Below are 14,769 nucleotides of genomic sequence, written 5' to 3' on the forward strand. Positions count from 1 at the left end.
GCGGGGCTGGGCGGCCCGGGAGCGGGGGGTAGGCGGGCAGCGGCAGCAGAGGGGGCCGGCGGGGCACCCCACACCGACCCCGGGGCCACCCCGGAGGGGGCCGTGGCCGCCGGCGGCGGCGTGGGAGGGGGCGGCGGGGAGGCAGACCGTGGCAGGCGAGGTCCCTGCAGAGCAGGGAGAGGAGGCGGCGGCGGGCTCCGGGCTCCTCCTGGCCGCAGTGAAATGAAGGGTCAGGCGAGCCAGGCGAGACTCAGGCTTCGGCGGCGCTGCCCCAGACGAGAGCAGCAGAGCACAGGGCTAAAGTGCATCCGATCCTCCGCCCGTGGGCACCCACTGCGCTCGCACACACACAAGCACACACTCACACATCCCCTGACACGGCTCACCCTGCCCTGCTCCTGATCGCTCCCTCCCCCTTCCTGCCTGCTTTCTCCCCTCTTTGCAAAACAGTTAACTTTTCTCCCTCTCCCTCTCCCCCCTCTTCTTGTATTCAGCGCTCGGCAGCTATTGAGAGGGAGGCGGAGAGGAGGGGAAGGGACCTAAAAATACCCTGCCCCTGCATGGCCCCAGAGCTGCTTTAAGGAGAGCGTGGGGTGGATGGAGGGGTCATTTGTCTGTCTCCGACACATCTGCTCGGAACGTGCCTGCAGCCCCTCCGCGGCGAGCTCGGGGCAGGGCGAGAGCCGAGCCGCCGGAGCCGGGCTCGGTCACCGGGAGTTCACCGGGGCGGCTCCTGCCCCTGCCCGCGGGGCGCCGCTGCGGGCGGAGCGCGGCCCGGCCGCCGCTCCGCTCTGCGGGCACAGGGGCTGGGGCAGCGCTCCCCGCGCCCTTCCCGCACCGGCACCCGGGCCGGGATGGGAGATGTGGGCGCGGGGAGCGGCAGGCTGGGGGTGAGGGGGAGGCACTTGCAAGCCCGCAAAGATTTGTCTCCCCTTTTCCTTTCCTGCCGACTTGAGGCAAGGGCATGAGTTGTGGTGGGCTTTGCTTCGGGGAGGTTGATGTTCGAGGTTGGTTTTGGGGGTTCCCCCCTCCCTTCTCCCTTCCTCTTGCCGTTTGCCCCCGCATAGCCCTTTGGCGGTCCGCTCGCCGTAGGAGCTGAGCCAGCAGCCCCGGTTCCTCCCGCAGAGCGTGGCCGGGCTCGGCTCGGCTCGTGGGGAGCGGCGGGAGCGCGGCGGCGCCTCTGCAGCGCCCCGGCCCCGGCGCGGCGGGCGGGGGCAGGGGCCAAGCCTGGGCTCGCAGGGGCGTTCCGGGGGGCGGCTGACCTTGCCCTCGCTCCCGCCCCGGCGCGCTGCCCTCCGCCCGCCCCTGGGGCTGACATCAAACCTGGGCTCCATCTTAGCTCGGCCGGGCGCCGTCGAGAGCGGCGGCGGGGGCTCGGCTCGGCTCCGCCGGGCCCGGCCCTGCGCTGCCCCCGCCTCCGGGTTGCGGCTGAGGCCGCCCGCGGCCCCGACCTCCTGACCGCCGCGCCGGGGGAAGTCACGGCTTTTTCTGGGCCGAGGAACAATTGCCTTCATTGTGCACATAGAGTTCGGCGTGTGTTATTATTTTGATTTTTTTTTCTTTAATACACGGCCTAATTTGTACTTCTTTCGGATTAATTTTTTAGTTCAGTTCATGGGAGGAGGGTTGTTTTTGTTTTTTTTCCTGGTGTGTAAAAGGCGCACCCACCTTCGTCCCACACGAATGCTACCTTTCAGCGGGATTTATTTATTTTAATTTCTTTTGCAACTAGATTGCACTGGATCAAAAGCTATTATCTGACAGTAGCAATAATAATACTTTGGATAATTCAGAATAATAGTGTTCTAGATTAAGAAAATACCTTGGAATTCAGTTTGCAGATGATGCAAATAGTTATTTGGTTTGGGTGGGGTTTTTGTTTGATTTTTTTTTTTTTTTTGTTGTTGTTGTTGTTGTTGTTGTTTTGTGGGGGTTGGGGTAGCAACACGTTGCATTAATGGATACTCAGTGTAAAATATGTTTTTATTCTCTGTTTCTCACTGGTTTCAGCAATACATTTCTTAGCGGGACAGAGGGTGTATTTCATGTTGAAGTATTAATGGTGGCAGAAGAATGTAAAGTGCCCCATGCGCATCCCAGAAAACGCTGTCAGCTGCTGTGCTCAACCTTGACTCTGTCCCACTGGGGGCACCGTGCTGTGATTCACTCCCAAGTCATGTTACAGGTTGCTGCTGGTGCGTGAATGCTCTCCAGGACACCTAAGTGATGTAGCATCTTACCTCCCTGGGATATTTCGGCTTCTGCAGCAGTTGTTTGCAAATAAACAGTCAGATGTCGATACACAGAATAATTTGTGAGTGTTACAGTGTAACTGAGCAAATGTAACTTAGCTTGGCAAGTCCTTGTCTGCTCTAGTACAGCTTGGGTAGGAAGCCCTGTTCTCAGGGTTTCTAGGCCTTTGTTAATTCCTCATGCATTGTTACGTACCCTGCAGAGCACCTGAGGATTGCTGTCCCTGCTGACTAGCACCCTGATTTTCTACTTCTGCCCACTGACTCCACTGGACAGCCCTCACCTACATGTGCAGGTAGTTTCACTTGAGAAGATTGCACTGCCAAAAAACGTGTGATGGTGAAGAAGTTCTCTGTACAAGACTTTGCTGGAGATGTACCAGGCTGCTGTAAGAGTTTAATTCAGTTCCAAGAGAGCTGCTAGATACTGGCACCTCAGTGTTCGAGGGAAGAGAGGGGTTGATATTATTAGCTACAATAATAATGTGTTTGGGTGGCATCTGCTCAAAATGGCAGAGTTAGGTTGAGCTTTCAGTCACTGGAGTTGTTTGCAACATAATTTAGTTGCGAGGGTCCTTTGGAGGTCGTCTGGCCTAGCCCCCTGCTCAAAGCAGGATGAACCTCAGGGTTCAGTCAGATGGATGGGCTCTTTGAGGCTCCAGTATTTACATGTATTGTAAAGTGGAGTTTTTGAGTCCAAAGTGAAGTTTGGGGAACTGTTTAGTCACAGATGCCAGCAGAATGTCTTCAGTCACACTCTGTGAAACACAAAAGGAAGTGCATCTTTCTTAATTTAAGATACAAATGAATGAGGAAAGGATTTTAGATGTTCCTTGACAGACAATGGCTTGTTCGTACCCAAACGAAATACTGCAGCTGTGTGGACTTGGTTTACAATGGCAGAATTGAGTCTATAACTTAAATTTTTGCCCAGTACATGTGTGTCTTATGATTACATTTGGATGTGGCTAACTTGGGCAAGTCAATTCACTTCCACTTGAATGTTTTAAAGAATTTTGCTAATTTCTGTGTATGTGTGTTAGGAGTTTTTTTCCCTTTCAGCTACTTTAGCAGTTAGATATTTGTTTTTCACTTACTCAGCATGAGAATCTTTAAAAATATATGTATAAACACAACCCTGTCTTTCTTCTCCTTGTTGCCTCACTTTTCATTCTACCTCAGGCTGTTGTTATCTTTACCGAGGATTCCTGAAAGTCTGCTACCTCTGAACTGCTCGATGTGACGCGAAAGAGCTCAGCCTGAAAAGTAAAAGTTTTAGGAAGTCTTCAGGCACTCGAGTAAATGTTTAAGATCTAGAGCACTACGTTGCCTTAAGTGCAGCAATCGATACTCCTTGGGGTTTGGTTCTGTCTCGGAGGCTTGTCAGCAATGCAATTTGCGAATGAATGCCACAATTCCATTTATTCAAGGCTTGCATTTATTACAGTCTCAGGCAGAATTAAATGCTACATTGAGAAGTTTGAACTGCTGCTAGTTCCTGAGGAATGCGTTCAATGCAGGACAAACTGCAGTGGCAGTTTCTGCTGGATTTGTTAAAGGAGGAGATGCAGAATTGATACAGTATTAGTTTTCATATGAAAAGCTGGATATCTGACTATGAGCGGGTGTAACTCTTCTTCCTTTCATGGTCAGGTACAGTGTTGGGTGTTCCAGACACTGTGTTGAAGTGTTCAGCTGTTTCTATACAGTAAAAAACCGCTTGAACTCTGTGAAGCCTTTTTATATTGTGTCTTTATTGCTTGATTATATCAGAGGAAAAAAAATGCTGTCAAACAAGTAAATTAACAGTGATTTAGAGCTTGCTTCATTTTTTATTTCTGCAGCTCTCTTCATCTGATACTTTCTGATAGCAAGAGAGGATGCACTGATTGGATTTTTCAAAAGACTTCGCAATGTCAGGAGTGCTTTTGCTGTTATTTGGTATTTAAGAGTTGCCTCCAAGACAAAACACTTTTGCCAGGAGCAGGAATGTTTCTCTTTCAGATGAGTTTTTTACTTCACTGGCACACATGGCATGTATAAGGGGAACCTTTTATTTATTCTTCTAACATGTTTTATTTGTTCTTCTAACATGCTTACTATTTTTGACCTCTTACCACTGCAGGGATCTTGATATGGCACATAGTCCACAAGAGAATCCACATAGGGAAAATTATTATTCTTGGTATGATGAGGTTAATAATTTCAATTCTCTCGTTATGGTTGTCCTGGTGGTGTTGTAATGCACCTCTCAAATAAACAGTAGCCTTTTGGTGGATTGAGTTACAACTTCATTACTCCATCTGAAAATACTTTTCTCATTTTGTCCATCTTGTGCTAAATAAGTCCTCACAGATTTTTCAAAAATACCTTCTCCCTTTGTGGGGACCCTTTCTGACATGTAAAGTCTGTCTCTTTAAATTTGTATGCTGATTTTTTTTGTTTGTTAATGCTAACTAAGTCACTTTTACAAGATCATTCGGTGATGAATGTCTAAATGTCTAAATTGTCTACATCAATGGTAGACTATGTCTTAGTGTTGTCTGATGGTACAAAATATGGATAAATCACACTGGAGTATAGATTGGGCTACCAAAGAGTCAGTGTTGTGCTCATTAAGTTAATTAAGTCTTTAGGATCTTATGAGTGAGATTTTAGAGGGGGTAGGTGTGCCAAAGATTTAGAACAAAACCACAAACCTTATAGTTGGCCAAACAGCAAACCAGCAGGGAGAGCAGTGGAATGGGAAATGTAAGAGCATGCAGACAGAACGCATTTTTACTTTTAAAGTGGATGAAGAATGAGTATGACTTAATCTTTCTAGCAGAGTGATTGTTGTCTTTTTCATATGTAAGAAGGCAGGAGTAGGAGGAATTAAGTGTAGGAAAAAAAAGAAGGAAGAAGAGGAGCCAGGAGGAGCTGGCTGTTCAAAGTGAAGTATTAGTAATTTCCTATAATTTAATCAGACCAGATCCCAGAGCAAGATAATGAGAGCATGACCTACAAAAGAGGACTTTTTGGAAGTTAAAAGGGTTTCTAACATGAAGCTTCACAAGGCATGTAATTTGTCATGAAGCACTGTATAGAGTACTTTTTTTTCCCCTTTCACATTGCAAAGAAATCATAATATAGACATGAGTTCAGATGGTTAAGGAGAGCTGATGCGTCTTGTGTTTGGAATCCTTTTACTATTTCAGCTTTTCAAGCATGACTCTGGAGTTCTTTAAGAGTATATCTTCTAAATAACAATTTGGGTTTTTTCCCTAGTTTTTTGTTGCCTAGTTTGCTATTCATGGTACATGATTAGTATCGTTTGGGTTTACGCATACAAATCCCTCCAGGATGTTTGGAGGCTAAAGTACCATATGTCTTACAACAATAATAATAATATACAAAATACCTGGACTGCAAAATAGCCAGCAGTATGCAATAAAATCCAGTTTTCATGGGGATGGGGGGAGTTTTCTTCCTCTCTCTTTTTGCCCCCCAAAGTAAAACTTTTTTTTGTTCTACCTTAAATGTTTTCTCTGAACAATATATGTTATGTATTGATATGGGCATGAAGAATAATAAATTATATTGGGGTAAAAGGAAAAAAACCTCCAAACCTTCAAAAAGGTGGATAATAACCCTTTCTCCAGGGATTTTCTTTTTTAAATGTAGTTAAATAATAAAGCCCATACTTCATTTGAAGGGATACATGCTCTAGGGTACAGACAGCGTCGATGCTGCACTTATACACTGGGTTGAGGCTACTGCAGTGGAGGATTCAGCAACTTGTACCCATAAGCTCACTTGAAAGCTTGTTTCAGGTTTTCTTTTTTGCAGACTTACAGTCACCTTTATGGTACTGTTACGCTCCCAAACACAGTTTCTCTTTTCCTTGCTTGGTATCCTTCTTAGTCTAGACACCAAATACTTTGAATGTCCTGTCTAAACCTGACAGCTTAGGAGTTAGCTCTATTCCTTGAAATGTCTTGAAATTTATTTCAAGGGATTTCCTTGTTTTCCTTGTTTGTGGTGTAATTATACTGAATATTGGAGTTCCAAGTTAAGCCTAACACTAAGATGAGGCTGTTCCATTTTGCAGGTTAAGAATTCACGCAGAGTCTGAGTTAGGGTCATTTTAAGTAAAAAGTCATGTTTGGGTTTTTTTCCTGGGAAACATTCAGTGAAGAGAGAAAAACTGGACTGCAGAAACAGTCCTTTCCCTCATTATTTTCATTACTTAGACAACAGGATTGGGAGCAGAGGGGAAAGAGTGACTAGTGCTGATAGCACAGCAGACCAGGAGAGAGAAGGTTGCATGCGAGACTGATGATTTAGTTGCTGTTTAGAATAAGTCCCATTAAAAATTAAAGGGTTACTACGTGGTAGCAGTATTTTAATGAGTGGTATAATCAGCAGTTTCAGCAAATGAAATTAGGTTCCAAACGGCTGCACTGTTGTTTTTCTTTTATTTGGGGTGCTCTCACTAGGGTAGAAATAACATTTTTGAAGCAACTCAAAGTTGAACTACTGTCCTTATCTCTTTGAATTCTGCATGGCCCTACTCTAAGAATTCTCTTCCTCAAGAAGGTTTGTAGCTTTGCTGGCCCTCATCTGGGGTTTGCAGCTTGGATGTGGTTTCCTCTGTTGCAGGCTTTCTATGCAGGTGGAATAATTCTTTCCTGCATGGTCTCAAGTTTTATCTGAAAGTTTATGAAAGGGAAAAGAATTGGCACAAGCTCACTTTAAAGTTACAACTTCTTATTTTGAATGAATGTTTTGGACGTGTCCTGAATCTTGGTGCCTGTTAGATTGTGTATCAGGGCAAGTAACTTTTAGAAAAATGCATTAAAAGAGCTGCTGGTTTTACTGTGTATTTAGCTTAATGAATAATCCCCATGTGTGACTTTAATGAACACAAATTCTTTGCAAGCTTCTAGACTTCACTTTGATTTGTGTAGTAGGACAAATAATTACTCATCTCAAAAATTAAAATACGAACAGATCTTCCTCAACTAGATGATCATTATCTGGAGTGCAAAGTAAGGAACAGAGAGGGTGGCAGACAAGTGTATTTAGACAGCAGCTGGTGGTGTAGCTGTGTTTGTGTGCTTTCCTGAAGCACAGCCAGAGTCTCTCCCTTTATAAACCACTGTGCCAAATCTAGACCTGGCAACTAATGACTGAGTAGGACCCATTTCTTTATGTGTTTGGAGCAGAACTTCCTCTTGTCAACCTCTCTGGCCCTTCGAACTGATGAGGAGCCCTTCTCAGGCACCAGAGTAAGCATAACAGCCTAGAGCTGCTCGAATTTCTGCTGCCTCCAGGCTCTGACCCTGCTCCTCCTTCTGGAAAGGAAAGGCTGACATAATCCTTTTGTCAATTCTGCATTGCCAAAGGGAGTTCTTTGCACAGTGAATAACTCTGAAGGGAGCTCTTCTGCCCACCTTGAGGTACTTGAACATTGCCCGTAAGACCTAAATATGCTTCATCATAATGGTTTATATTGTCTTCCTGCACAGTGCCGTGCCACACTGAGATAACAAAGCAAACTCTAAATAAGCTGCCTTGTGTACAGGAGGCTGTTATCACAGCAGTGTACCCAGGTTAATTCAGCTCTACTACTTGTGGGTATATTCCAGTTGGCTTAGATATCACCACATAGCACTGTGTTATTTAGTATGGACACGCTCTCAGGAGAATCCAAGTTGTTGTCTTTGAAGGCTTTTACTGACCTACATAAAAGTTCTTGGTAAAGTCCACAGAGTTCTTAGCCAAGAAATGCGCTTTGGAAAAACAAAATCAAATTCCACTACCACTGTCACACCTGTTTGTTTGTTCAGCAGAAAAAGCGAGGAGTGGATTAGACATGAATGTGAAACTTCCTCTTCACTTCTGGCTATTCCCCTTTATTGAAATTTTAGGTGGGTTTTTACACAGAATGTCAAAACACATTGCTGTCATTTCTGCTGTGCCTGTGCCCTAAGTAGCCATAGCAGTAGTTTCTTGTCCTGGGAGCGTGGCACAGAATCCAAACTTTCTTTAAAATAAGGTAAGGTTTGAGGAATGTCTGCTTCTGATTGAATGCTTGCACATTAATTATGTGACCTCTGAATTAAGGTGGAAAGCTGAGGTGTAGTGTGTAAAACCATGTGTCTGGGAGTGGGGAGTGCCTATTCCACATGGTCTACTGCTGTGTGCTCTCCTACCACTATGAGTAGCTTCCTAATCCTCTCTTATTTGGCTTTGTTTGTTAACCCCAAGCAATCCTCTCAGGGACAGAGAAATCAGCTGTCTTTGGTAGCAAACACAGCACGACAAAACAAACACTTCTTGAAACTTCCCTTAGATACCTTACTATAATATCATCCTTGTGGGAGGAACTAGAAACTCAGGGAATATAATTTGCCATGTTTTAATCAGATTTTGGGAGAGAGGAAAAAATGGAATTATAGGCAACTAGATTCCTGTGACAGGCATAATTTCAGTATCTGAAATCTAAACTTTTTGTTTCTGAACCAGTTGGAAGGTTAATGAGAACAAAACACCTTAGGTGAGTAATGGGGCAGAGTAAAATGGTAAATGAGGAGCCCATTATTTACCAGAAATCGAGCAGGAGAAGTTTCTTATAGCAAAAATAAACAGAAACTAGTTAAAACAAAAAGGATTTTTGTTAAAGCAGGTGCTCTGATTGTTGTCACCTGCTGTGGTTGAATATTGCCATCCACACAGTTTGTGAGCTCCTCCCTTTGCTTTGTGACCTCTTGATAGGGGTTGTGAGCACAGTAGGGATAATTACAGGCACTGTAGCACCTTGATCTGAGGCTTCCCATGTTCTGTTTATTGCCACCTGCATATTAAGATGACAGGGATTTCTAGTTGACTTTGTTGTTTCTTTTACTTTGTTGATCCCTGGAACATCTTTAATAAATGTGTTCTAAAGCAACAATTTCCTATATTTTAAAAATCCCTTTGCAAGAGCCAATGTTTTGAGTGCTTAATGTGGCTTTTTCTCTTTCTGTGTGTTGGTAAAAGGGAAAGAAAGTTCACAGTGTTTGTTGTTGCTACCTTTCTGACTTCAATATTTAGAATAATTTAAGATGACTTCAGTGAATTCCCTTAACATTATTTTCAAATTTGAATATAATGTCTATTATCAGGAATGGGCCATCTTTGCAGCCTTCTTCTGATCTCCCTTGTAGTGCTAGGATGATGCAAACATTATATGGAAGTTGCTTTGGTCCCCAGGTGAGGATTCTTATTGCATGGGGATATTTCTAGGAGAGGAATAATCCTATTATTTCATACATCTTCATACCACTGCAGCTTGGAATAGGCTGTGCATTAGAGATGGAAAGGGTTAGAGATGAAACCACAGCTGGAATGCATTCTGATCTACTTATTGCTTGTTAAGAGCCATTTCCAGCTGCTGCTGCTAAGCTGATCTCCAGGCTGAGGCTGGGTTAGAAAACACAAGGGACAGTCCTAGCTCGTGCTGTGTTCCTCCTCTGCCACATACATACCCACGTATCTGACAGGAGAGAGCCTGGTCCTGTGTGGAAATCAGACAGAAGTGTTGGGATTATTGACTATGTAGTGGTAACTATTCTTCTGAATTCAGTGAAATGAACTGCTTTTGCCAGGATGCCACAGGGATTGCTGGGAAACTGAGATGTCTTATTCATGCTCAGAGAAGGAAATAATGACCTAGCCAAAAAAGTCAAAGTAGGCTTAGGTCAGGATGTACAACAGCGCACATCATCTTATCAAGATAGGCAAACACAACCAGTTCTTTGACAGTTTTTCAAACTCCATTATGTCCGTTCTGTGAAGAGCAGCTAGCCAGACACCTGCAGCAATAGAGAGACAGATAGAGAATGTTCTTTTGCATTCCCCAGAAGCTACCTGGGTTAACCTTGTGCCTGGGAGATGAAAACCTCCCTTCACAATTAAGATTGTTTTTCTCTTGCTATTTGACTGGTGCTGTAAGCGGTAACTGTGTTCCTTAAACAGTTTTGAGTCCAGGAGCTCTAGATTGCAATGACAGAGCTGTTGGGGTATATGATCATTGTGGGGATGTTTGGAGGCTCAGCAAGATAGTATACAGACTTTAGATCTCTCTTTTTGGGTGCTTGTTTGGTTGGGTTTTTTTTCCTTGTGGCTCAACAGGAAGTTTTCTTTAGAGAATCTTCACACCTATGGGCAGAGCTTCACACACAGCTTTTTTCAGCTTTAATCCTTGTATGGTAATAATGCACAGATGAGATCTATTTTTCTTCTTTTTCTTCAAAAACACTTGTGGTGTAATCACTGCTTTTATTGCTGATAATTCTTCTCTTTTTCACCCTTTGCCAGTCAGTATTTATGATAAGGTTTCTATGCCATCTGAAGAAGATTGGTCAAGAAAAGGTAGGAAAGTGGAGAAAGAAATAGCTATTTTTCATTTTGGCAATAGCAGCACTTTATGAGTATGATATCCTGAGTGCTATTGGTGGTTTCAGAAGTTAATAGAAAGAGAAGTTATTTGGAACTGGTTCAAGAGAAGATACAACATGCCTTTAAGCATTGGAGAGGAGAGGAAAAGTAAAGGTTGCCGTTTGTATCATCCCTGACATTTTTGGCCTGCCTTAGGAAATTAGACAGTAGTAGTGGAGAAGGCAGATCAGAAGTACCATGTTCTTCTGTAGGACTTCTGATTACTCTTTCAGCCGAATGTCTCCTGAATTTCTATTTTCTGTGGCAGCAGTAAGACATCAGAAAACGCTCTCAAAGATTACCTTGTGCATGAGAGACAAGGAAATTGTTTCCTCCACCTTTGTTGGTTATGTACAGTGCATAGGAGTACAAGCCAGGGTGTTAACCTGCTGTTCTAGGCGCATATGACCAAACAAAAAAATGGTTTCAGCCTAAATGAGAGCCTGTTTTCTAGTTAGGTCCTGTAGGAAAGATACACTTAGTAGTTTCTTGGGGAAGCTGAGGTAAGCCACTGAGGTTGTGTATCTGTAGGGCAGTTGTCCCTTGGAGGGGCAGAGGTCAGTGGGGAAAAAGTTGGAAAAAATGCTTTTTTAAGTGTGTTCTGGATCCTGCTGTGTGTTTTGTGGTGCTACTGAAAACTTCTAATAGAGCTTGCCTCGAGTATTAGAGCTGTGCTAGTCTTGCATCAGTCTGTCCCTGTATAAACCCTGGTCACAGTTTGTCACCTCTCAATTTCAAAACTTGACTATGCCTTTGAAAAGATACAGGAAACCAATTCTATTGCACAGTCCATTGTGTTTAGTAATTTCTGTGTGTAGAGGAAGAAGGATGATACATATAAATATTCTTTTGGTTTCAGCATCTGTGCATTAGCTAGTTTCTGTTCTCCTGTTCTGGGAATCTCTTGCTATTACCAGTGAGAGGGGAGGTATGGAGAGGGAAATTTTACCTGAGATCATGTGCATCTACCTTGCCATAAGTTTAATATTCCATTTTTAGCCCAAATCAGCTCACTGGCAAGGACCATGGCCTGTAGATTTTTGACACTCTTCTGCCACCTGTGAGAATTGGACTGTTCTTTAGATTCCCACCAGGGGCCCTGAAACAGCTCTGCCTTGAAGATTAAATCAATAATTGCAGTGCTTCAGTAGTGTTTTCTTGTCTTTATTTTCTCTGTATGTTAAAGATTTCTCCCTATATTATAGACATGAGGGGAGTGCATGGCTTCGGGAGGAAGGTGATTTAGACCTCACAGGAGGAGTTGGGGAGACTGGGAACCTCCTGCCCTGTGTTTGTGCTCAGCCAGGCAAGGAGTAGGGATGGAGAGACAGCAGCTGCTCTTGCTGTGATGTTCAGGTGGGCTGAGGCAGCTCTGGGGGTCCTACACAGAACCAGAGTTGGTGTGGAACCAGCAGCCTCAAATAATGACAGCAAGGGAGATTTATTTTCTGGAGCTATCACTTTGGTATTTAGAAACCTTTTTTAAACAAGCCTGTTGTAACCTTGTTTATAGTAATTAAGGATTTGCTAGTAATTTAAATAGTTGGTTTTGGCAATGTGCAGGTCATCTTCTTATAGGTATTGCTAATGTCAGGTTGAAAACATTTACACAAGAATAAAAGTCAAGGAAGCAGGTAATTGACTGATTTATCAACCTTAGCAGACAGTTTTTTCTGATACATCCTGATGGCTATGGTAAATTTACTCTGGATTGCTTAAGGGCACGATCCTATATGGTGTGTACAACACATGAGGGCAACTCCTTGGAATGAATGGGTGAAGGAGCAGGTAATCAGGCAGCCTGCTTTTGGTGCCTCAATTAGCCTTTTGGTCAATGGCTTGTCTCCTAGGAAAGTTGAGAATTGCTATGCACAGCTCAGAACATAGGTGATTTACAGGGGTTTTTTTTGTGGAGATTTTAGACCAATTTTAGTCTTTCAGGTAACATGAGAACTTTCGTAAACTTACGTCCATTCCCAGGCCATAATGCCAAGTTGCAGTTGTGATCAGGGAATTATTTATTTTCATTGCAAATTGTCTGTATGCAACAAAGTGATATGTTTGAATACTTTTTTCACTTCTTTTGCCAGCTGCATTGATGCTTGCAACTTCTCCTCTGCTTCCTTTCCACCTGTGAGGGTGACGAAAATCATGTTGCTGTGGTGACCCTGTCAGTTTTAGATGACAGGCCACACTAAAATGGGTCACAGCTATTGAGGGTTAATCAGCAGTGCAATAATCTGTAGCACAAATGGATCACTTTGTTCTTGGCTGCTGTGAATTGTGAGGAATATTTGAGAATTCCCCTGCCTCCTTTTTTTACTGTTGGGGTTGTGAGTGCTGAAGTTTGCAGTGCATTTCAGGCAATGAAAATGCATTTTGTCGCAGTAAAGATTTGAGACAGCTGTCACTGCACCCAGGTCTGGGGAGGTGGCAGGTCAGGGGCAGGCCTTAATGAAGATGAATTGTTGGCTGATGAAGGCACTCAGTAAGAGCAGGCAGTTTACAGATGTAGCTCAAGACCAGAGAACACAGGTATGCAAAACATAGCAGACCACCAATTTATTTGTTACCAGGCTAAATGAACATTTGAAATCAAAGCTTTCCTGTGTTTTTTTTTTTTTGGGGGGGGGGGGGGGGGATTGGTTTTGTTTTGTTTTTTTGGCACCTAGAGGATACAAAATGTGACCTAAGAAACTGTAGAATTTATAATTACTTCAGTTTTGGTATGAAGGCTCCTGTGACCGAGGACTGAACTACCAGAAAGCACGTAGCCATTTGGAAATGAGTAACTGAGCCTTTGCTTTGCAGCTAGACTATGTTTAAGATAAGGTAGTTTTGTGTTTCTGTTTAGAATTTCCTAATAGAGACACCAGTTCTGTGTTTCACAAGCAACTTAAAGAGGGTTTCATTAATGACCTGCCAAAGGATATAAAATCTTATTCGTGGAGTTAGATGCTGTTGAAGGATGGCTTTAAAATATTATGGATTACTATATTGAATATGTGGCATTCATGTGATTCTCCCACAATAATTTGATCTAGAGTGGAAACTAGAATTCCTCCTTTAGGGACCTTTATGGTTGTAGCCAGCTTTTACAAATTGTTTGCTAGAATTGCTTGAGGTTTCATTTTCATGTTATGAAATTTTGGAATATTTTCCCTCCTTTATGAGGTAGGTCTTGTCTCTGTATGCTAAAGATAAGAGAAGTCTTGAGAATAATCTTTAGCTCTTCTTATTTTGGATGTGCCAGCATCACTATTATAATTTGGTAGTTGATATTTTCTCACTGCAGCAGCCTATTGAGTTAGACATCTATCTAGAGAAAAACAAATGAGCAATCAAAGTAAATTTTGGCTAACTAAAAACAATTTTAAAGAGTTTTAAAGCTTCTTTATAACTAACAAAAGGTAGAATTTTTAATTGCCGTGCTGAACTTTGTGTGTAGGTGGCAAGTGTTCTCTGATGTCAAGGACACACTACCATTCCAGGTGCAGGGAATCTCTCTGGATAGACTTGCGCATTTAAACCACCACAGATTGTTAATACTGTTTCCAATTTCCAGCAGAGCTGTGGGAGTAAGAGTGGAACTCGTATTCATACAGTTTTTCCTCTACTTTATAATAATCTATCAGAGTCAAAAACTGATATCATAGCGGGTTTAAAAGACACAGGGAAGCCTGAAATTCCTGATAAGGAACTTTAATCTGGCTCAGAAGTTGCTGCCTAAAAATTGTTTGGTTTTATAGAAAATGGTTTATCATCTTCCCTGTTTACATCAGGAGGAAGAGGTGTGTTCCTTTGATATGTTAATGTACTGACTCCAGGTTTTAGGTTGGCCATTTTCCTGTAGTGTATAATAGTCAGTCTGATCAGTATCTTGTGCTTTATGAAATGTGTGCCCAGCCTCAGCTACAGGTTACTACAGGATGCTTGTAAGGGCCTGTGGAAGAAACTTTCAGGAAGTCTGGCTGTGGTATTTTGCTCAGCCTCCATAAAACTGTTGCAAGCACATTGGTAACATAAAATAGGTTCTTCAAGGAACATGATTTTC

The 14,769-nt window shown here is 43.2% G+C and overlaps 1 protein-coding gene across 3 annotated transcripts in view; it reads left to right on the forward strand.

Moving 5' to 3' along the window:
- ZNF827 (zinc finger protein 827) overlaps positions 1-14,769 on the forward strand; it is a 99,823-nt gene that overhangs the window by 609 nt on the left and 84,445 nt on the right. The gene's annotated exons all lie outside the window — the stretch shown is intronic.

The sequence above is a fragment of the Pyrgilauda ruficollis genome, unplaced genomic scaffold (assembly GCF_017590135.1).
Source record: "Pyrgilauda ruficollis isolate IOZ18807 unplaced genomic scaffold, ASM1759013v1 scaffold91, whole genome shotgun sequence".
In the NCBI taxonomy this organism is placed as follows: Eukaryota; Metazoa; Chordata; class Aves; order Passeriformes; family Passeridae; genus Pyrgilauda; species Pyrgilauda ruficollis.